This window comes from Protopterus annectens, chromosome 8.part1 (assembly GCF_019279795.1).
Source record: "Protopterus annectens isolate FY-2018-M chromosome 8.part1, PAN1.0, whole genome shotgun sequence".
In the NCBI taxonomy this organism is placed as follows: domain Eukaryota; kingdom Metazoa; phylum Chordata; order Ceratodontiformes; family Protopteridae; genus Protopterus; species Protopterus annectens.
The window spans coordinates 469,678,145-469,702,479 of NC_056742.1; the positions used below are offsets into that span (position 1 = coordinate 469,678,145).

The 24,335-nt window shown below is 38.5% G+C and overlaps 1 protein-coding gene across 1 annotated transcript in view; it reads right to left on the minus strand.

Moving 5' to 3' along the window:
- Positions 1-24,335, minus strand: part of FTO (FTO alpha-ketoglutarate dependent dioxygenase) — a 1,656,404-nt gene that overhangs the window by 1,125,764 nt on the left and 506,305 nt on the right. The window lies entirely within an intron of this gene.

Below are 24,335 nucleotides of genomic sequence, written 5' to 3' on the forward strand. Positions count from 1 at the left end.
ACCCGACCCAGTTCGGCTTTGTTAAGGGCAGATCATGCCTACTAAACCTGGTCGACTTCTTCGAGACAGTCACCAAGGCCAGAGACGAGGGAAAGGTGGTTCACACGGCCTACCTTGACCTCGCCAAGGCTTTCGACACCATTCCCCACTCGGGTATTACGGAAAAACTCACCAGCCTGAACATAAACCCCTACGTCACGAGATGGGTTGCCAACTGTCTTACAGACAGAACTTACATGGTTGGAATAGCAGGCTCCAGGTCCGACTCTAAACCAGTCACAAATGGTGTCCCACAAGGCTTGGTCCTGGGACCCCTACTGTTCGGCATATACTTCTCAGAAGTACAGGCAAACACAGGAGGACTATGACTAACCAAGTTCGCCGATGACTGCAAACTGGGAGCCATAATTGACTCCCCGGCTGAAATGGACATCCTCCAAAAGGGCCTTACTGAGACAGACACCTGGTGTCAAAGTCATGGCCTCAAGCTAAATGCCAAAAAAATGCATAGTCATCCCATCTGGGAAAAACAAAACACCCACAAATTACCACATAGGTGGCAGCCCCCTTAATACAGAAGAGGTAATAAGAGATCTGGGGACCGAGGTAGATAGTAATCTCTCCTTTGACAATCATATTGCCAAAGTAGTTAGGAAATCCTTCTATGTGGCCCATCCAAATACAAAAGGGTTCGCATCTAGAAATAAAGAGACTATAGAGCCTCTCTACTCGTCACTCATTAGACCCATCATAGAGTACAATGCCCCATTTGGGATGCACCTCACAAGACACTTCCAACAGCTGGAAAGACCACAAACGTACCTCACCAAGAGGGTTACTGGCCTCAAACATATGTCCTATGCAGCCTTGACTGAAAAAACTCTGGCTGTACTCAGTGGCATATCACTTACTCAGAGACGATCTCTGCCTGACTTCCAAAGCCATGTACAACTCAGAATTGATGGGCATGCTCCACCTAAAGAAATCCAAGTCACTGCGAGCCAAGCGTTCTGGTGAGCTAAACCTCGCCACAATAATAAATAGAACATGCTGGAGGGATAGATTCCTGTCACAGAGACTCCCCATGCTTTGGAACAAAATTCCAAACTACATTAGGCAGAGCCCCTCACTAACGCTCTTCAAGAGAAACCTTGACGAGTGGATGGGTAACAGAAAATACACCCCTAGGATAACTTCAGTGGCTCTGCTTGACAGAGGATCAGTTAATTAATCAATGGGGTGGCAAAAGCCGACACACTCTGGCTAAGCTTATAAATGCCCTCGGGCAGATAGCCTAGTACCTACCTATGATAAAGATTTTGGAGCTAGTTTTCTGCTACCATTTCCTAGATGCAGTTATTTTTACTACAAAGTGGAACATACAGATATCCTGGAATTTCTCTTGAAAAGTAGCAGGTAAGTATTTTTTTTTTTTTATTCCTGGCAGGGTCAAACCAGATATTATGGGTAGCAACTGGTCTAGGGCTATTTGTTGGTGAAATGACTGGCCCAGCTGTGTCTGATGATATAATGTTGGTGTTACAGAACTAATATGCAACTGGATGAAGCAAGTTGGAATACATCCTGTAATAAGTGACACAAACATTCTTTTTTGCAAGACAAAGATGCATTAATGTAACAATTATTATCTTCATTTTTATCCTGGAATGGTCAAACTTGCTATTGTGGATAGGGAATGGGTATGGAGGCTGTGCGTGAATGAAATGACTGACCCAATATTTGTTTTTGTAATTCTGGCTTTGCTAATGTGTCTTTGGGTGAAGCAAGCCAGAAGACAAGCTGTGTCTACTGTTTCTTTACAACAAAAATATATTAATGAAACCAATTATTTTTAATCCTGTCAGGGTGACAACAGATACTTTAGGTAGGATACGGACATAGAGTTGGTTTGTGAATGAAACAATTGCCCCTTGTGTTTTGCTGTTTTAATTCTGGCACTGAAGGCGTAAGGTGTATTTGTATAAGGAAAGCTGGAGTACAAGCTGTCACTACCGTTTGTGTGAAAAATACATTAATGTAACCATTACTGTCTTATTTGCTTTTATTTTGGTGGGATCAAACCAGACACTGTGGGTAGTCAATGGGTATGGTGAGTGTCTGTGGATTAAATAGGTTCATAGGTGTGTACTAGGCTAATGGCCCTGGAGCCTTTACAAGCCTAGACCATAGGACTACCTTGGCATCGTGCCACCTGACCTTAGTTCCCAGTGCCTCTGTCGAGTAGAGCCACTGGAGTGATCACAGAGGTGAATTTTCTATTTCCCATCCATTCATCAAGATTTCTCTAGAAGAGGCCCAGTAAGGTGCTCTGTTTGACATGTATGTGAAGTCTATTTCATAGCATGGGCAGTCTCTGGGTTATGAACCTGTTCCTCCAGCATGTTCTGTTGCTTGTGGTAATAACGTTGAGGTCTCTGGAGCATGTGGTGCAGAGGGATTGGGATTTCTTTAGATGTAGCATTTCTAACAGAGCTGGGTCAGACATGGCTTTGTAAATCAAACAGAAATCACTTCTAAGTAGGCGATATGAGACAGAGAACAGTTGCAGTTTTTTGAGTCTGTTCATATGGGACAAGTATTTAAGGCCTAGGATCATCTTTGTGAGGTACTTTTGTGACCTCTCCAGTTGTTGCAGGTGGCTAGTGAGGTACATGCCAAATTGGGCATTGTACTCGATGATTGGCCTAATGAAGAAGGAGTAGAGGGAGACAATAACCTCTTTCTTCCTGGATGCAAAACTCTTAGTTATGAGATGTGCCACACAGAAGGACTTTCTGACCACAGTGGCAATGAAGTGGTCAAGAGAGAGGCTGCTGTCTACCTGTGTTCCAAGATCTCTTATAACGCTTTCTGTGTTCACTGGACTACCATCAATGTGGCAATTCATGGGAACTGAGTTTTTTCCAAAGGGGATGATGACACATTTTTTGGCATTGAGCTTAAGGTCATGGTTCTGACACCAGTCGTTGGCCTCAGTGAGGCCTTTCTGTAGGATGTCAATATCACTTGGGGAGTTAATAATAGCTCCCAACTTGCAAACTTTGTCAGCTAGAGTCCCTTCATGTTGGTCTGGACTTCAGAGAAGTAGATACCAAACAGAAGCGGACCCAGGACCGAACCCTGTGGGACTCCACTCGTGACTCGTCAGCAGTCAACTACTTTCACACTGTGGGTTTTATCTGTGAGCTAGTTTGCAACCCATCTAGTGATATAGGGGTTGATGCCTAGCTTAGTTAGTTTTTCTATGACTCCTGAGTGGGGAATGGTATCAAAGGCTACCTTGCCATCATCCACAGCTCTGGAGACTGATTCAAAGAAGTCGACCAGGTTGAGCAGGCATGATCTACCCTTCACAAAACCAAACTGCGTGGGATCCAGAGTTTGGAGATTCCCTATATCCTTGTTTATTAGGTCCACGATGATGCGTTCCATAGCTTTGCATATCAAACTCGTCAGGCTAATGGGGCAATAGTTCCCGGGATCTGTATTCCCTGCTCCTCTGTGGAGAGAGATGACTGTAGCAGTGGGCCATTTGGTAGGAACAAAGCCTGAGGTGAAGCTGTGATTGAACAGGGCACACAGGTGAGGTGCCAGTTCACTCTGTAGTTCATGTAGGACACAGCCAGAGATATTGTCAGGTCCCATAGAAGCTGTATTCTTGGCCTTGGACAGTGCTGTTTTAACCTGTACAGCAGTAATACTGGGTGCCTGGCAATCTACTGGTATTGTGATTGGTTCTTTGGTGGGAGAGACAGGGGTAAAGTTGGCACTGAAACTGTCAGCCAGTATATCGGCAATATATGTTAGCTCAGTATAGGAGGTACCACTGTGCAGCAGCTCAGAGCAAATCTGGGTATTGCCGTGGAGATTCGTTACATAACTATAGAAGGCCTTGTGGTTGTCTTTATTATCTGCTGCAATTCTGTTTTCATAGCTAGCTTTAGAGGATTTGATCAGGGATCTCAACTTTTTGTTGAGGCTGATAAAGGAGTTTTTCCAGTCTTGGGACTTCACCTTATTCTGAATCAGTTTCCTCCTTCTGTTGTAGAATGTGTTTATGGCAGGGGACCACCAGATTGGCTTCCTTTTTTTGGAGGAGAATGTCTTGGTTCTATTGGGTATGGCGAGATCCATGCATTTGTGTACCTGTTCGTACAGTGCACTGGTATATGATTCGGCAATCATGCAACTATTCTCCATTTGCATGGATGCCATGAAGTTAACCACCTCTGTTTTTAGGAGACCTAAGTTAGCTTTAGTGAAGTTTCTCATGGTGGTCAACTTTGCAGGGCGGGTGGGAGGGATGTGGATTTTCAAGGTGATTAGTTTGTGGTCAGATCTAACCAGGGAGGAGTTGACTAATGGTGTAGAGCAATGGTCGCCCATGTTAGTAATGACCAGGTCAAGGATGTTGCTACCTCTAGCAGGGGTAAGAACAAGCTGGTGCAGGGCACTGGAATTAATGAATTCCAGGAAATGTTGGGCAAGTGTATTGGTACACGAGTAGTTTTCCCAATTAATGGAGGGGTAGTTGAAGTCACCCAGTATGAGAGTATTAGGTTGGACCCTAATATTCTCCAAGGTGCTTAGGAACTTGGAGTGTGAGTCTTGGGACATGGTTGGGGACCTATAGCAGGCTACCACCTGAATGCTGTCTTACCCAATGTTAGCTGCACCTGAAAGATCTCTGATGCGTTATGTTGGGCTACCAGTCTGGAGGTGTACACATCCTTTATGAATATGGAAATACCACCAACTTTGGAGCTTCGCTCCAAGTTCTGGGGCCGAAAGGTGTGGAATGAGTTACAGCTTGGTAGTGCAGGGGTGCTTTCTGCTGCCTTCAATCAGGTCTCTGTTACAGCACAAATGTTGATGTTCTCCATTTTAAGGAGTGCTTCGAGCAAGTGCATTTTGAGATTTAGACTTCTAGCACTGAGCAGCATGACCCTCAAACTGCATTTGTTTGTAGCTGTTATGGTGGTAACTTGGTCTTTGGAACACCACCTAAAAAAGGCACTATAGGGGTGGCAAGAGCCTTGGCCAGTATTCGGAAGCTCAGGGGTGACAGATATAGGCCATCTCTGGCAAAGCATTGAAGTCTGTCAATCATGTCATCCCAGGCAGACAGATACTGGATCCCCTTAGAATGACACCAGAAACTTAGCCAATTGTTGAAATCAATCATTTTCTTCTTGTACTGTGGTATCATTCTGGGTGATGGTAGGAGGCTACTCAGGGCTAAGGTCATACCCGCCTGGGCTATATAATCCGAGAGCTCCTCCACATCTCCTTTCATGTAGTCCAGGGAGGTACATCTCAGGTCATTCACACCCACATGTACAATGATAAGAGCCATATTTGTACCTGTTGTTGAGAGACATGAGTGCATGTGTTATGTGGCAGATCCTGACACCTGACAGGCAGCTGACTGTTACTTTCTCCTTATTCAACCTAGTAAGTGGGACATCAGTGTGCCTCACTATCGAGTCACCTACGACTAGTGTGTTGGGAAAGCTGTTTTGCCTTAGGGGCTTTGATTGAGTGGCACACTGTTTAGGAGAGCTATGTGTCTCGTGATTAGTGTTGTGTTCTGGTGGTCAAGTGCATTTCTGCCTTGGAGGTCTCTGCTGTTTGGGTAAATTTTTATTGAGAGCCTCCGTGAAGGTAGGTGTGTGTGGTTTGTGTTTTTATGTGAAGGCAGTGCTGGTGTGTGTTCTGGAGAGCTATGCGTTCCATGTGGTGTGGTGCAAGTGTTGACCTTCTCCTCTTGGCCAGCTATCCCGGTCTTGGTTGGAGAGTGCATGGCTACCAATTTGGATATATAAGTGCATCTCTCGCAAGTCTGAGTGCCAGGAGGTAGGAAGAGAGGGTTCTCAGTGTACATGAGGCAGTTGCTACATTGCCTCAGGATGCCCAAGTTCACCAGGTTAATAGGAGAAAGCACAGGGAACTGACCTTTAGACATGCCTGGAGGGGTGGGCATTAATGACTGGTCCCTTCTGTTTGATGCTGTAACTCTAACTTTGCAAGACTGATGTATTTGGGTGAAGCAAACTGGAAGACAAGCAGTGATTATTGTTTCTATGAAACAAAATGCACATTAATGCAATAATTATTTTTTATACTGGAAGGTCAAACAAGATACTTCAGGTGGACAAGAGGTATGGAGTCTGTTTGTCAATAAAATGATTGGCCTGAACCGTTAGAAGACACGCTTGTGTTCTGCCGAGGAAAGCTTTTTGTGTTGTTAATGAATAATCTATGGGTGGTCAAAGATTGAACTCCTGAGCCTCAGTTGCCCAAGGTTCAACCTGCCGACAATTGGAGTTCCTCCATAGGAAATCATTGTCAGTGAGTTCTGCTGGCAGTGAAGACCTTTTAGAGTTGGCGTGACTATGGAATTGGTATATTTAAGTTTGGGGTATAGGAGGTCTTTGCTCCCAGACATCAGGGAACAGAATGGGGACTGTCCCTGAAAAAACACAAAGTTTCCTTTGGCTTTTTTTTTTTTTGTGGCAAATACAGTTTAGGGATTCCAATCCTCGGTGCATTCAGTTTTGTTCTTACAGAGGAAGCATTATTTTATGTACAAATTAAATGGAATCTTCACGCACACATATGTGCTTCTGGTTTATATTTATTTATTGACTGACATTTGTTAACTGGGAGTGCCCGACTGGGTTCAATGTACCCATTTCCAGTGGAGGCCCAATGAGAAAAGCTCCAAAACTATTTAACAAAAATTAATACAGTAGTTACTGTTAAAACAACAAAAGAAGATAAAATTAGTATGAGAATTTGGGGCACTGTACAAAATTTGATATGGATTATACATACAGAGATAACTTGCTAGGTAGACAGAAGAGAGAAAACGATCAGTAAAGTGAAGGTTAAAAGAGTGAAGGAGAAGAAGGTGGAATTGTGGAGTTTTGACATGGTTTAGAAAAGGAACAGGTCCGGGCTTATCTAGGAATTATTTTACAGCTTGTTTACAGTCAAAATAATTGGAGTTAATTTGCTACTACATACCATTAAAGTTGATACTGGGTTACATTTCTCTCTGATATTTTACAGTGATTGCATTTGTTTCCATAATAGCATATAACTGACCTGAGTATTTGCTTTTGGGATTCTGTTTCAGAACATGTATTTCCTTAGGTTGCTGTGTTTTTTAAGTTATTCATTGTCTTTGCAGAAATTCGTATTTACTTACAAATTTGTTTGCGTTTGCTATGGTACTTGCTGTGGTGCTAGCGCCTTCACTGGAACTCTTCGCTAGGCTATCCTATGTAAATTACGCCACTATTGGAAGAAAACTGTAACTTGCCATGAGTAACCAAGCCTCACCTAGGAATGCCTTGAAATAGCTGCTGCTGTCTGTAAATTTGCTGGGTGCTAACCAGGAATCGCTTACCTCCTCTACTACAGCCGCATGACAATAATGTACAACAGAATATACACTACTGTCCTTTCATATGTGCTGTCAGAGCATCTTAAGGATCTTTCCACAGTCAGTGTTCCACTCTAACCCCACCCCACATCGATGTACTTTCCAGACTGCGCCCTCCCTTCTGCAAATTCCTCTATCCGCCAATAGTTCCTCACAGGTAGAGTACCATTTAGCACTTTCTCTCAAAACACAGCCTATGTAGAACAGTGACTTATAGATTATATAATATAGTGCCTCACATATAGAGCTTATGGATGCTCTTCCCCCATCCCATGTGGTGCTGTAGCTTCAGCAATGTCCACCAAGACAAAACTAAAAGCATGGTTCACCCAAAAGCCGGGCCTACAGTGTAACCCAAAGTCAAAGTTTAAATAATACATTGTTAACAAAGACAGGCTGTATGTATGTATTTAACTTTCCTCACCCCTGGCAAGTGTTATATAGCACAGTATCCAAAAACCTTCAACACAGACAGGGTTTATGTTGTATGATTCTGCTCCCAAAACAGAATATTCTATTCCTCATCCCCACACACAAACATAAGCACACTAGGGTCTTCCCATAGATAGGAAAAGGGGTTACTAGATTACAGCTGTGCTCTTCCTCTTCCCTAACATACACTGCAACACAAAAAAACACACATGCACACACACACACAAAACACGTCTCCATCTGTGAAAAGAAACTGGACAATAACCTGCATTATGAGTCTCTAAAGCCTGTGATTATCTTCAATGAACTCCATACAACTTCAACAATAACACAACTATCATCAACATTTGTCTGTGTGTCGTCTCTGTGATCTGCTTTACACTTTTATCTATTATATATGAAGCCCCCAAAACACCAAAAATATGAACTAAGAAGCACAAAGAAGCTTCTACTTAGACTTTCTGGCTCACCTTCTTTTCGACAAGTGCTGAATTAGCATAATAAAAGCAGCAGTACTATTGTTGTCATTCCAAAGATTTTTCTCAGATGTATTTGTACCAACTATACTCACTTATGACTTAACGGAGAACAGAAAACTCCTACATTAGAACTTCCTAGTCCCAAGAGAAAGAAAAAGTAATGACAGGGTAAAAAGTACTCAAAAACAATAAAAACAGAAATGAAAAAGCCTATCGAGAATACAGACACACACACACACACACACACACACACACACACACACACACACACACACACACACACACACAGAGACAGACAGACAGACACACACACAGACAGACACACACACACACACACAGACACACACAGACACACACACACACAGACACACGCACACACACAGACACACACACACAGACACACACACACAGACACACACACAGAGAGACACACAAACACACACAGACACACACACAGACACACACAGAGACACACACACACAAAAACACACACACACACAGACACACAGAGACACACAGAGACACACACACACACACACACACACACACACACACACACACACACACACACACACACTTTATAATAAACTAATTCACTTAAAATAACTATGGCTGCTGACAACCATCAGCACCCAGCTCTTCTGTATCCCCAAAATAAGTACTCTCCCAGAGACAAACTCTGGGTTCACAAACATTTGAAATTAATTACTCTGTATATCAAAAGTCACAGGGCAAAACATACTAAGCATAGGTAAACTCCTACAAGTTATCCATTTCAGATACAGCTAAATGTACAAAATGAGCATAAGCTCAGACAGGAAAGCTATATTTTTATAGAAAGGCAATGCAACAACAAAGTCAGATGGGAAATCAGCAAGCTGGTGATGTTGCTATTTATGTCTGTAGCGAGTCAACATCCTCTGAAGATGAAAACAATCAAGCGTACAAGTAAGATGAATGCAAAGTACTGAATGCATTGCACCTATCTGTGTGCAGAAATACCCTTTGGAGCTGCGCTCCTTAAGCTAAGGAACATGCATATATTGAACTTTTCATATTTTTCTAACTTCTGATTTGACTGTGACTAGGATGTGGCTGAAAAGGAACCCTGTGGTTCTGTCCACCAACTCATATTTAAGGTGATTTTTATTGCCCCTCTATTTGCATACGTTCAGTTCAGCATCAGCTGCCCAGCTTAACCATTTTTCCTTAGTGTACCCAGTACTCTTCCCCAAAGTTGGGGTCACACCAATGGCGAGTTGGGTAGGGAGACTGCAGCGTCACATAGCGCTGGCCTTGCACACTACGGAGAATTTTTCTGGTATGCCCTGAATGGAGAGAGCTGGTGATGTCACTCATCACTGCACACAGTGTCGGCTTTCTCAGTTCCTCTCCTCAGCTGCAGTAGTTTTACTGACAATCTATCCTGCTATTACAGCATATCCCCATTACCAGAGATGTGTCTGCATCACAGACAGAAGACCCCTCCCAGGATCAAAGAGCTGGCAAAGCCACTATTTTCCATTAAGGCTAAAAAGTCGCCTGTCACTAGCAGTGCCCTCTTGTATGGCTTTATTTACATTATCTCTTGGCTTCCCACAACTGAATCAAAAAATTTACAGCTAGCATCACTAAGCAGGCAGGAAAGACTGAAGAGTGCTATAACCATTGACATCAAACCAAGGTCTCTGTCTGAAAATGTCACACCTCTACAGAAGGGTTAACCCAAGCTCACTGATTGAAAAGTGTACACATTTGCAGTAGGGTCTATTCAGTCAGTAAATGTCCCAAATTCTTCTAATCAGGGACACTACAAATTTAGCATTAGTAGCTCTTAGACAAGTGATAATGGAGGAAGCCTATCAGAAAGAAAACTATATACACATGTACAACTGGCACGGCCTTTGATTTCTTTAAAACTATTTTCCTTGGCACTCAACATATTTTGCAAGCACAGAGACAGGGGCTGCTATTCTGTAGTGACTACCCGTGGTGTCAGGGTTGCATGCAGAAGAGAAGCACAGGCTGGGTTGCTAACAGAAGGTTGCTTTTAGCTGTAATCTATAAACAAACACAGTCCTAAGAAATCGGTGTCATAGCCACTATTGCAGAAGACAAGCTGCAGCATTTAAATGAAACAGAGACCTCAACAATTACCCACCTTGGGGCACTATGGGCATATATCAAATCTTTACTAAACTGCAATCATCATCTCCTTAATCGCAGCTCAGTGAGTTATCAGAAATGTATGTTTTTCAGTTATTTATCCTTTTCACTAGGTCAGCTGCTAGTAAGTGCATTTATGGCATTTACTCTTCCCAGTTCAAATTTAAACACACACATCCACACCACTAATTCATCTGAGGTACAAAGGATGGTGCAATGGTGCAACGGTAGCATTGTTGCCTCACAGCAACAGGTTCTCTCCAGATCGATTCTCGGCTGGGGTGTTTTCTGTGTGGAGTCTGTATGTCCACCCTGCGTTCGTGTGGGTTTCCTCTGGGTGCTCCAATTTCCTCCCACATTACAGACATGCATCTGGAGCATTTCTTCCCGGGCCTCTGCTGAAAATTGGCTTTGTTCCAAGTCGGACTTTCCTGGTTAACACATGTTAAATAAATAAATAAATAAAATAATACTGAATGGATCACTGAAATGGAACAATGACGAATCCATTGTAGAAGTCAGGCTTCACCTAAAGAAGGCAAGCCTGGTGACAGACTCTGCTGCTAACCCAATATTTGGCTTTTTAACCATTTCCTTACCGAAGGAATGATCCTACACCTGAGAACAGGAAGCAATACAGGTTTCAGCTGCATGGAGGACAGACCCACAGATAAGAAAAACTAAAGATGCCTTCCCCCACTAAGTCCCTGACCAAACAAAAGGAAATACAGATAATCTGCAAACTGCTAACACCCAACACAGGTTCAGAGGTGGTCATGGACCCTGATATTTACCTGATCAGCATTACTGACAGTACATTAATGCAACAAAACAAAGGAAGTAACACAGCACTTCTGAATGTAGACATATCTAAAGACTTTGATGCAGTTCAGCACAAACACAGTTGTTATAACCTGCAGAAGTTATCACAGAGCTGTACAGGCAGACATAACTTCAAGATTACCTATCCAGTCACACCCAGCCAGTGTGCCGAGTGGGACACAGCCATGTCTACTTCCAGAAGCACAACAATGACAATTCCTAAGTGGTCAGTATTTCATTCGCTACATTTCTCTGTATTTGTAAACCAAAAATAACAACAACAATACCGACGGGTTAAAAACTTTTCAATATTCTGACAACTGTCCTCATTAGTGCTGCCACTTCAGCAATCTCAGCATAGTTAAATATGCAAGACAGCCTTAACTTTCACCACTGCTGACTTCATTCTGCTATGTTTTTCTGCTTGTCAGTGGCACAAGAGCTAGCACACCTGCCTTTGGTGCAGAAAGCTGTGGGCTCCATTCCCACACCAGGTGGATGGATTGCTGACCCTACAATGCAGCATAACTGGGGGCTGCACTCCTGAGTCTGTCTTCCTTCAGATAAGACGTTAAACTATAGCCCTATCTACCCAAGTTGGTGGTAGCTCAGGAAGACGTAAAAGATCCCATGGGCACATATTGAAGAGAGCAGGGGTATCTTGTATATGTATATATATATATATATATATATATATATATATATATATATATATATATACACACACACACACACACACACACACACACACACACACACACACACACACACACACACACACACACACACACACACACACACACCAAATAAATGCATAATAAAAGACAATGACAGCCCTCACTGTGGTATAAGCTTTTGTCCCTTTATTGTGTAGGAACTTCTTCAGAATGACTGTTACAGAGGCAAGTTTTGAAATTAATTATACTCTCAACTGTCAATAATTAACAATCAACCAATGACTGATGCAGTAGTCTGATGACTACTTAACATTAAACATTCCCTAGAACTTTGAGCCAGAGTCGGCTGAACTATGTACAACATACTTGTATGTGCAAAAGGCACAGATTACGGTAATAATGTTATTGTAACCTTTCAGGGCACATTTCATATTAATGGATTCATTTAAACCAGGGTAACAATCAGCTTTCCGATACAATTGCCATTTCAACTCTAAAACCTGCCAGAGATGATCAGAATCTCAGAAAAAATTAGGAATTTGTTCTAAAACAAAGAACTGAAATCTGTCAAAACCAATACATGTGATGCTGTGTTTACTCAAAGCATTAGCCCTATCTCCAAATCTAATGGCAGCGTTATGTTCCTTTATTCCATCACTTAGCTTCCGTCTGGTTTTACCAATGTAAAAATTCTGACAGGAAGAACACACTGCTGCATAAACTACCATGGAACTTTTACAATTAAACCCTTTTCTGAAATTAATAGTCACTTTACAATGGTTGAATGAATAAGAATCCCCTGTTAAGATGTATTTACAGCAGACACATTTACCACAGTCTAACATTCCAGATGTGTGTTACTTAGTACTACTGGTTCAGACAAAAGAAAAGCTTGGTCCTGTTTTCCAAAATATGATTTTAAAGTTTTGGTCTTTTTGAAGGTGAACTTAGGACAAGACCCAACCAGATCCTTTAAGGTACTATCACAGGAGATAATACTCCAGTTACTGTTTATAATTTCCCTGATGTATCTCATGTCCCTGCTAATAGGGAGAGAAAAACAAAACAGCTGTTAGATTCACTAGGCTGTTTAGGAGGAGTGTTGAAACCATATTTTAAAATGGGTTGGAATTTAATGTGTCTTATAGATTTAATTTCTTTTCTAATGGAAAGAATCAAGTGTAGCGGATAATTTCTTTGTATTAATTTAGTTAAAAAATCACATTCAGTTTCAAAGGTGTCATCATTGCTAATTAGTCTGGATAGTCTTACGAACTGAGGTGCCTTCTGTGTGGAGTCTGCATATCCGTCATGTGGGTTTCCTCCGGGTGCTCCGGCTTCTTCCCACAAATATGCTGTAGGTGGATTGGATACTCTAAACTGGCCCTAGGCATGAGTACGTGCCTTCCGTGGAAAGTTGGGCACCGGGCTGGCAACTTGGAACTGCAAAACTCCACTGCCAATCATCAGCGGACAGGTGAACAGCTGTGGCGAACTAGAATCAGGAAAATGCCGAAAGACGAAGAAGAAGAAGTCTTATAAACTGACCCTTTACCACATTCCTCCTCGTAAAGAATGGATGCTGACTTCTGAAGTCTAGGTAGTTGTTTCTGTATGTCTCTTTCCTGAAAATGTTAGAAGAAAGTTCACCAGTGGATTTGTTAATAGAAAGGGTGGTGTCCAAGAAAGATAATGACGAGCTTGTACCAGCAATGACAAAAGATAAAAAAACAATACTAAATGACAAGGAATCAACAAATACATGTAACTGGTGTTCAGTACCTTTCCAGACAAAAAAAAATGTCATCAATAGAACAATAGTGTTCTGTAGGTTCAAGTCCAGGTAAGTGCACCAAAGTGTCCAACTCCCACTCACTTAAAACGATATTCGCAAATGCTGGTGCCATTTTTGTGCCCAATGGCAACTCCTCTCATCTGTTTATAAACACGCTTGTTAAAATGAAAAAAGTTGTTGTCTAGTACCAAATTCATTAACTTATACAGAGTGTCAATTTTACTTTTGGGAAATTTAACAAATTTTTACAAAAAATGTTTAATACAATTAAGCCCTTCTTCACGTGGTATACTAATGTATAGGGTTACAATATCCAGAGTGACTAATAAACAATTATTAGCTAAGGTGTTAAAAGTTGTGTAACTTATTTAAAAATCCCAAGAGTCTCTAATGTAGAAAGGGATGGCTTGAGCAATGGGATGTAGTATAAAATCAATAAAATGTGCAACCTTTTCAGCTTTTGTTCTGTTATTAGACACTGTTAACCTAAAGGGTGGATCTGCTGAATCCTTATAAACCTTTGGGATTCCAAATGATTTACCTAAATTGAGGGTGGGGGAGTACATAAATTGAAACTCATCGTGAGAAATGCTCTGATTACTGCTTAAAGGTGTAAGAAATTTGTCAACCTTTTCAAAATGTTCATATACAATGCCCAAAGAGACCTCTTCATAATAAATATAATTTTGTAACATTTGTTCAATTTTAGAAATGTACCTGTTTTGTTGCATCAAAACTATTTCAGTGCCTTTGTTGGCTTTCTTTATTCTTAAGTTGCTATCAGTTAAATCTTGTAAAGCTCATTTTTCTTTAACAGTAAGATTAAACCATTTTACTTGGCATTGTGTGTCAAGGAGGTTTCTAAAGTCTTGTTCACAAACTTGTACAAAAGCAGAAATGGAGTTGTGGAGAGGAGGATTGGAAAGACCTTTCTTTTTCAATATGGAAGAGTTAATCTTAGCGTGACTGTGTGTGTTTGATGAACTACTCAGGGAACTGGAGTAGAGGTGTCTGTAGCTTGGGAATTGTTAACACCGTATCTATTGGGTAGTGGATAAGCTGTGTTGGATTTTTTGTTCTTTATGTTGGATCACTGTAGCTATGTGCCCGGTTAATTTAGGAGAAATAGCATCATATTGAGGTGTAATGAAACTAAACTGAGGATGCTGCAAAATAGTGTTGTTTAAAGTTTAAATTTTATATCTATATATATATATATATATATATATATGTGTGTGTGTATATATGTGTATATATATATATATATATATATATATATATATATATATATATATATATATATATATATATATATATATATATATATATATATATATATATATATATATATATACATACATATATATATATATATATATATATATGGGTCGACTTCATATGATCGAAAGCTCATATGATCGACACTCATTTCACCGACACCAAAACACCTAAAGCTCAAAACACCAAAAACTCATTTAGTCAAAACTCATAACATTGACACATTAAATTTAATACATTTTTAACATACATGTGGATAGTTATAACAAAAATGAAATATTCATCCCCACACACCCCCTAACTATTTATTCTAACACCAGGGTCACGCTACAGTGGGGAATAGGCATAATGCTTTGACTTGCATGTGTTGATGTTATGAGTTTCGACCAAATGAGTTTTGGGTGTTTTCAGCTTTAGGTGTTTTGATCTCTCTAAAAAGTTTGTCGATCTTATGAGCTTTCGATCATATGACGTAGACCCATGTATGTATGTATGTATATATATATATATATATATATATATATATATATATATATATATGTATGTACACACACACACACACACATATATAAAAACTTATTTACAACATATTTATAAATATTCACAAATGTACATATTTATAGATATACAAATCTATTTACACATATTCATAATTTTCTTCACAATCATACTAAACTGTCATCCCTATTAGACCCCCATTCCTTTTTCCATACCGACCATCTGATTTTACTAAATATTGTTGCTAAATTCCAATTACTATTAAACGTAATTTCATTTATTTTTTCATTCCATATAACATAAATAGCTTCTTATCTAGTCCTTTAATATATTCTTTACTTCTACTCTTATAATATACATATTTTATCTTATCCATGTATATTTTGTCCACTTCTTTTATATCTTCGAAATACATCTCCTTTAGTTTTCCCCATAACTGTTTTACTCTTTTACATTTCAAAAACACGTTCCATAGTTTCTTCTTCTTACATGTTCCATAGTTTCTTCTTCTTGACAATATAAACATATTCTATCACTTTTCATTTTATATGGCATATTACCTTTTACTGGCAATTTATCTATTACCACTCTCCACAAACAAATCTTGACATTGTACTTTCTGATTATACCATTTGCTTCTTTTTATAGTTTTCATTTTTTTTATATGTAAGATTTTGCCATAGTTTTGCATAGCAATGTTTTATCGTTATATTCGCATACAATACTTTTCTTTTTTCTATATAAACAATTTTTATTTTCCACAAAAATATTTTTTCTTAGTAACATTTTATTTATTCATTTATATACTCTTCTTCTCTTTTATTCTTTTTTATCGTACCCCAAAATTCATCATACTTAATTTTACTACTAATTTCTCACCTTTTTCATTTATCCACTTTAACACTTTGTGCAAATTTAATGAAGCAGTATATACCACAGGGTTAATTAACCCTAACCTTCTTCCTCTTTATGCACATACAAAACTCTTCTTTTTACTGAGTTTCATCTAGAACCCACATAAATGAAAAAAAAAAATAACTGCAATAATTTTTTTTTCCAAATACTGTTGGCAACATAAATACAGTTGCTAAGTATGTTATTTTTCCTTTATCATAAGTCTTTTTTTCTGAATGATAACTAATATGTTATCAAAAAATGACAGGTTTGTTTTATTCCTTCTATTGTAATTTCCCACTGAATTCTTCTTGCATCTTTATTCCATTTTATACCTAACACAGAAATTGAATTCATTGTAAAAATATATACGCCCTATTTGTACTACACCACTTAAACCTTTACTTTTCTTTGTATTTAAACCCATCCCTATCACCTTTACTAAACACTCATTTGTGCAAATTATTATTTTTCATTTATCCAAATGTTGTTCTTTGCAATTATAATGTCACCTGCATATGTTAACAGAACTGGAATTCTTTTTTTTTTTTTTTAACAAGAAACATCTTCATTGAATTATCATGTATGACATAGGCCATGTTCCATTTATATAAATGACAATAATCTATAGAGACACAATCTCAGTTGCAAGCATTATACACTCCAAAATGTGCAACACAACTGTATCTGCAAACATTATACATCACTTTTAACTTATCCAGTCATTGTTAGTCAGCCATTACATAGCTCATTCAAATCCTGCCGTCTTTTAACTCTCATTCCTCCTCTGCATGTACTGATCCCACAGTTCCCATTTTTCCTATGTAATTTGCTCCCACCCTTTTCTAAAGATCCCAGTTCCTGCTGTTTTATCTCAGTTACTATCTTCCCTACTTCTAGTAAAGTTGGTTTAGACTTTGACTTCCATTTTCTAGTAACTGTTTTGGCAGCCATCATAATCAGACTCAACAAGGCCTTACTATGTCAAGGCAATTCTGATTTTATATCACAGCTCAAAAAATAATTTCCTTAGTTACTCCAATTTGCTCATCCAGCATCTCCGACAGACCAGTCTGCAGGGAATCTTTAAAATCTGCCAACTCATTAAACTTTCAGAAAATATGTTCCCAATTACCTCTTTCTGCCTCATCACACCTCCAACATTTGCTGTCTACCTGAGTAAAAATTCTCTGAAGTTTGCTTGGGGTATAAAAATACCTGTGTAAGCACTTCCAGGCAAAGATCCTAAATCTTCTAGATTTTGTTGTATATTTGGGAGACATACATATACTCCCCCCCCCCCACTGTTTCTTTGTGATTGCTTATCTAATCTCTCTTCCCAATCTTTCCTAACCTCCTCTGATTGATTCTTACAGTTCTCATGCAATGCTTTATATGGTCTACTAATCATTCCTTTCTTAGTGGGAACTTCTGTTATAGATTCTACTAAAAACTCTGCCAGTGCTGGTCTTTCATTTAGGACCCCCTATTTCTAACAGAACTGGAATTCTTAACACTTCGGGCATTACATACCCGTGTTGTTTGTCTTTCTTTTCCCGGTTAGGGGTCGCCACAGTGGAACTCCGGTCCACTAATGATTGGCAGTAGACTGCTTTATGGTGCTGAGTTGCCAGCCAAACACCCAACCTTCAGCGAAGGCACGCCCATTCACGCATGTCTTTCGGAGGCCACTCGATCATGGGGAGGGCATGCAAACTCCACACAGAAGGCACTCCAGCCAAGAATCGAACAGGAGAATCTCTTGCTGTGAGGCAACAACGCTACTGCTGTACCACCGTGGCTATTACATACCCTACTTCCTTCATTTTATAATTTATTTCACATACTATCACATTCAAAGCTAATGCAAAGAGTATACAACTCACTGGACATCCCTGTCTTACACCACTCTTCATATGTACTTCTTGGCTTAACCAGCCATTTACAAGTATTTTTACTTTATTACTGCTAACTCTCTCACTTACATTATATTCTTTCATTATTACCCATATGATTTCATGTCCAGTTGTATCAAATGCCTTATTCAGGTTTCCTATCATGATTTTCTCTTCTTTTCTATTCATAATTTCATTCACATATTTTGTATCAATAATAATTTTGTTGAGATTTCTTGCTTTATATATATATGGGATCCGGATACATGTTTGACTAGCATATGTCCGAATCACAAAACATCAAACACACATACACGAAAGCGCTTAACATAGACAAGCCCTTCCGTGTATGTGTGCCTGTTTTGTAGATCGGGACTACAGTGCAGGTAAGGGAAAATTCCCTTTTCCCCACTGTAGTGCGATCTTAGAGTGAGAATAATAAAGTAGGGGGTGGGGGGTGCAGGGGGGGTGAAACTCCCCTGCAGAAACGTAGATTTTTTTTTTTTTGAGCTACACATACACAGAAGCACTTTTTGATGTTAAGGCTTTTGTATATGTGTGTTGGATGTTTTGTGATTCATTCGGACATATGCTAGTCAAGCATGTGTCCTAGACCCATATATATATATATATATATATATATATATATATATATATATATATATATGTATATATATATATATATATATATATACACACACACACACACACACACACACACACACACACACACACACACACACACACAATCTTCCATAATATTTTCCATTTTAGTTTCAAATCTCTTTTGAATTACTTTCATAAAGACTGTATAATTATTATTCAGTACTACTGGTCTCCAGTTTTTCAACTGTCCTATAGCTTCCTTCTTCCATATGAGTTTAAGTATTCCACTACATAATTTTTTATTTATAAAACCTTCATTTAACCATTCATTCAAAATCTTTAAAAATATTGTTTTTGCCAATCCCTTAAATTTTTATACATTTAATACCCTATTCCATCTAGTTCTGCAGCTGAATTAATATTTACTTGAGCTAATACTTTATCAAGCTCACTTAAAGAAATCTGCTTTTCCAAGTCTTTATTCTATTTTTTTTACTTTCCATGTTTTTTTCTTTAAACATTTCTTGAACACATTGTACTATACTATTCACAATCTTTACCAGCGTTATTTCTATTTCTCCTTTTATATTTTTTCTCTCATTACACTACCATCTTCCTTTACTAATTATGTAACTTGATACTTTATCTTTTCCTTTCTAAAACATATCTTTACTTGTATAAAAAAATCTTGTATTTTTTCTTGACTTCTTTCATATAATTATTTTTCTTTCTCAAAGAACTTTCTAGCTTTATGTTCTGAATCTTCTAGTGCATCATATGTTATTTTGTATTTTTTTCACATCATATTGCCACTGTAAAAAAGTTTTTTTTATATTTTTCCTTAAACATCATCCACCATTCAGACCAATATTTATAAAATGTTCTTATACTAATATGCTTGTTCCATAACTGTATTATTAATCTCTTTCCTTCTTCATTGCATGCTTTCTCATTTATCCCCTTTATTGTATTGTCTATTTTATATATTCCTTCTTTTCCTTTATCTCTAGCTATACTGCAAGATAATCCGAAAATCCTGTTTCAACTACCCCCCCTTCTCCTATAACTAAACCTTCTGATACTATAAAATCATATATTTCAGTTCTATGCATACCCCTTTTGTAAGTCCATGAATTTTTGTCCCAGGGTTTTAACTTACCACATCTTATAACTTCTAAATTTTTCTTACATAATTTCCTTTCTTGTTATGCTTGCCTTTTAAATCATAATTAAAGTCTCCTGTTATTATAATATTCATATTTATCGCTACACAGGCTAAAATCTGATAAAATAAGCATTCCTTTTCTTTACAATTAGCATAAGCATATAATATTATAATTCTATATATTTGTTCTTTTCATTTTAAATCAACAACGGTTAATATTCCCATTTTTGCTAAAGTTATATCTAATATCTCTACTGCAGTTCTACAGAATACAGCTATTCTAGAACATCTCTTATTTCCCAACTTCCAATTATCTTTTCTCCCCATAGTTTCTCTGTTTGTAATCTTTCTTCATTTGTTGTCTTCTAATGTTATTACATTTGCTTCATATGCATTATACCACTCCAAAATCCCTGTTCTTCTTAATATTTTCTTAATACTATTCACATTTACAGAACACACACTAAAATACTCATTTTCCCTTTTCCTTAGATTCATGGTTTCATAAGCTCATAGCTAATTATTAGGCTAATTTTCTTAACAGGCCATTCTAAGCCTAGCCAGATTCCCTCCCAAAGGTGAGAATCAAACACTGTACCTTGTGTCTGTGAGTCGAACACCTTAACCATTACACAAACTCCTACTCATTAGCTGTGCATATTCTTTTTATCCATTTCCTTTCTTTTTTTTCTTTTGTACTTATCCCTTTAAAATTTCTTTTTCTGTTTTTTAACCTCTTTCTAATAGAATTCTTTTTTCTTTTACTACCTCCCAATTTATGTCTTTTTCATTATTTATTTCAGAATTTTTTTCTATGTCCTCTTTATTAATTTTTCTTCTGTTTTTGCTAATTCTAAAATTTCTTCTATTCATTCATTCTCTTTTTGTTTTTTCCTTACTCATTTTCATTTTTAACTCGCCCATTAATGTCCAACTTTTGCACATTTATAACATTTCAATTAATATTGTTGCATTTCCCCACAAATATAACATGTTCTTTTGTCACCATTACTTGTCACATGTCCTTCTTTTCCAGAAAAAAAACAATGTTTTGGGTTGTCCCTAGTATTTTACAACACACCTACCAATCTCCATATTTATCATGCTTGGTACATGTATAATATTTTTTCTCTTTCCATTTTTAACATAATATTAGAATTCCAGCCACCAGTTCATATTTCAAAAACACATGCTCAGTAATCTCAAACTCTCTACATTTACTAAAAATTCTATCTTGTTTTTTCTTGTATGGCATATTCACATTTGTGATGACCCACCACTGGACCAGTAATCAAGGAGCCTCAATCCTCACCACTCGCACCAGTGGGAGACATACACTGGGAGCAAGTGCAATTTCCCTTAAGAGCAAACACAGGCCACAGTCCATCCGGGGCTGGTTTCTCCCTCTTTCTCCAGATCCACGATAAGACTCCCCACTGGCAAAGCTATAAAGTTGAGATCTCAGCTGAGTGGCCAAAGCAAGACCTTCAAGCACCCTCTTTGTTCAACTAGTGCTTCGTGTCCCTCCCCAAGTAGCTGACACAAACACTCTTTGAGGTCTGACTTACAGTGGATATAAAAAGTGTACACACCCCTGTTAAAATGCCAGGGTTTTGTGATATTAAAAAAAATGAGACCCCAATAAATCATTTCAGAACTTTTCCCACCTTTAATGTGACCTACAACCTGTACAATTCAATTGAAAAGCAAACAAATCTGTTAGGGGAAAAATATAAAAAATAAAAAAACATACACTAAGCTGGTTACATATGTGTGCACACCCTTAAACTAATACTTTGTTGAAGCACCTTTTGATTTAATTACAGTACTCAGTCTTCTTGGGTAGGAGTCTATCAGCATGGCACATCTTGACTTGGCAATATTTGCCCACTCTTCCTTGCAAAAGCTCTCCATATCTGTCAGATTGTGAGGGCATCTCTTGTGCACAGCCCTCTTCAGGTCACCCCACAGATTTTCTATTAGATTTAAGTCTGGGCTCTGGCTGGGCCATTCCAAAACTTTAATTTTCTTATGGTGAAGCCATTCTTTTGTTGATTTGGATGCATGCTTGGGGTCATTGTCATGTTGAAAGGTGAAATTCCTCTTCATCTTCAGCTTTCTAGCAGACACCTGAAGGTTTTGGGCCAAAAGTGACTGGTATTTGGAATTTCTCATAATTCCCTCCACCTTGACTACAGTCCCAGTTCCAGGTGAAGAAAAGCAACCCTAAAGCATGATACTGCGACCACCGTGCTATACCGTGGGGATGGTGTTCTTTTGGTGATGCAAAATGTTGTTTTTGCACCAAACGTACCTTTTGGAATTGTGCCAAAAAAGTTCAGCCTTGGTCTCATCAGACCATAACACATTTTCCCACATGCTTTTGGGAGACGATGTATTGTTTTGCAAATTTTAGCTGGGCCTGGATGCTTTTCTGAGTAAGAAAAGGCTTCCGTTTTGCAACCATATCCCATAGGCCAGACATATGGAGAATACGGGAGATTGTTGTCACATGTAGTACACAACCAGTACTTGCCAGAAATTCCTGCAGCTCCTTCAGTGTTACTGTAGGTCTCTTGGCAGCCTCCCTGACTAGTTTTCATCTTGTCTTTTCTTCAATTTTGGAGGGACATCCAGTTCTTTGCAATGTCACTGCTGTCCCATATTTTCTCCACTTTTTGATGACGGTCTTCACTGTGTTCCATGGTATAGCCAACACTGTGGAATTTTTTTTGTACCCTTCTCCTGACTGATACCTTTCAACAATGAGATCCCTTTGATGCTCACGAAGCTCTCTGCGAACCATGGCTTTTGCTGGAGCAGGCAACTGAGTAAATGTCAGGAAAATCCTACTAGGACAGCTGAACTTTATTTGGGGTTAATCAGAGTCTCTTTAATTAATGGCAGGTGTGTATCCAAGAAGACTGAATGCTGTAATTAAAGCAAAAGATGCTTCAACAAAGTATTAGTTTAAGGGTGTGCACACTTATGCAACCAACTTATTGTACGTTTTTTTTTATTTTTTATATTTTTCCCTGAACAGATTTGTTTGTTTTTCAATTGAATTGTGCAGTTATAGATCACATGAAAGGTGGGAAAAGTTTTAGAATGATTTATTGTGGTCTCATTTTGTTTATATCACAAAAATCTGGCATTTTAACACGGGTGTGTACACTTTTTATATCCACTGTATACACACACACCTCAGAAAGGCTGGCACAGGTTTACTAGCTATGCCCCCTTTTGTCCAAACTATAAGGTAGTTATCACTGCCACCAGCCAACTCCTTATCAGCTACTTTAATGCCCTTAACAAAGGGTGTCCAATCTCAATGTGTAATATTAATATTAATACAAATGGTAGCTTGACAAAGATAAAGGCTATTTGGAGTGGCCCACACAGCGTCACCAAATATGCAAGTACTCTCAAAACTTAAATTTGTCTACAAAGATCAGCCACAATGAAAGGTTTAAATATATTTAATAATAAAAACAATAAATAATAAAAGAATAAGTCAGTACAAAATATATAGTCACAGTGACATCAGAGTTCAAAATTCAGAACCACAGGAAATATTTAAAACAACACTGCAGGACAGTCTCAAATAAATAAAGAAAAATATCTAAACTAAGCTCTGCTGTACTCCTGATTATATTTTGGAGAGTTATACTGTTCCCTAGAAACTTACTTTATCAGAGAAAGGCAGATGTGGTGAATGGTTCTTATAGTTGTTGTCAGGTCCACGAATGAATACAGAATGCACTGTCTCTCTAAGAGACCTCTTAAATTAATATCTCAAATATTACTGCTGGAATAGCTTGCAGAATGACATAATTTATTGTAATCTGACTCTATCCCAGGTGAAACACCCACTGCTGGAATCTGGCAGTATTTAGCATCTACCTATTAAAATACATAGACCTCCAATATTCGGCAGATGCTGGAAGTCAAAAAACAACTGCATTCCTTCATGCATTCTTTCATGCTTTCCGAGGAAGTAATTAGTTCACTCTGAAGACCATACAGAAAACTTCTCACCACAGAATCTATGCCTCTAGCTACACTGAAAACTGAAAGATACCATTTTTTACTACACAGCCATAAAGTAATTTAGTTTCTGTTATTTCTCCCGAAGTTAACCTCCTGTATTCCAGTTT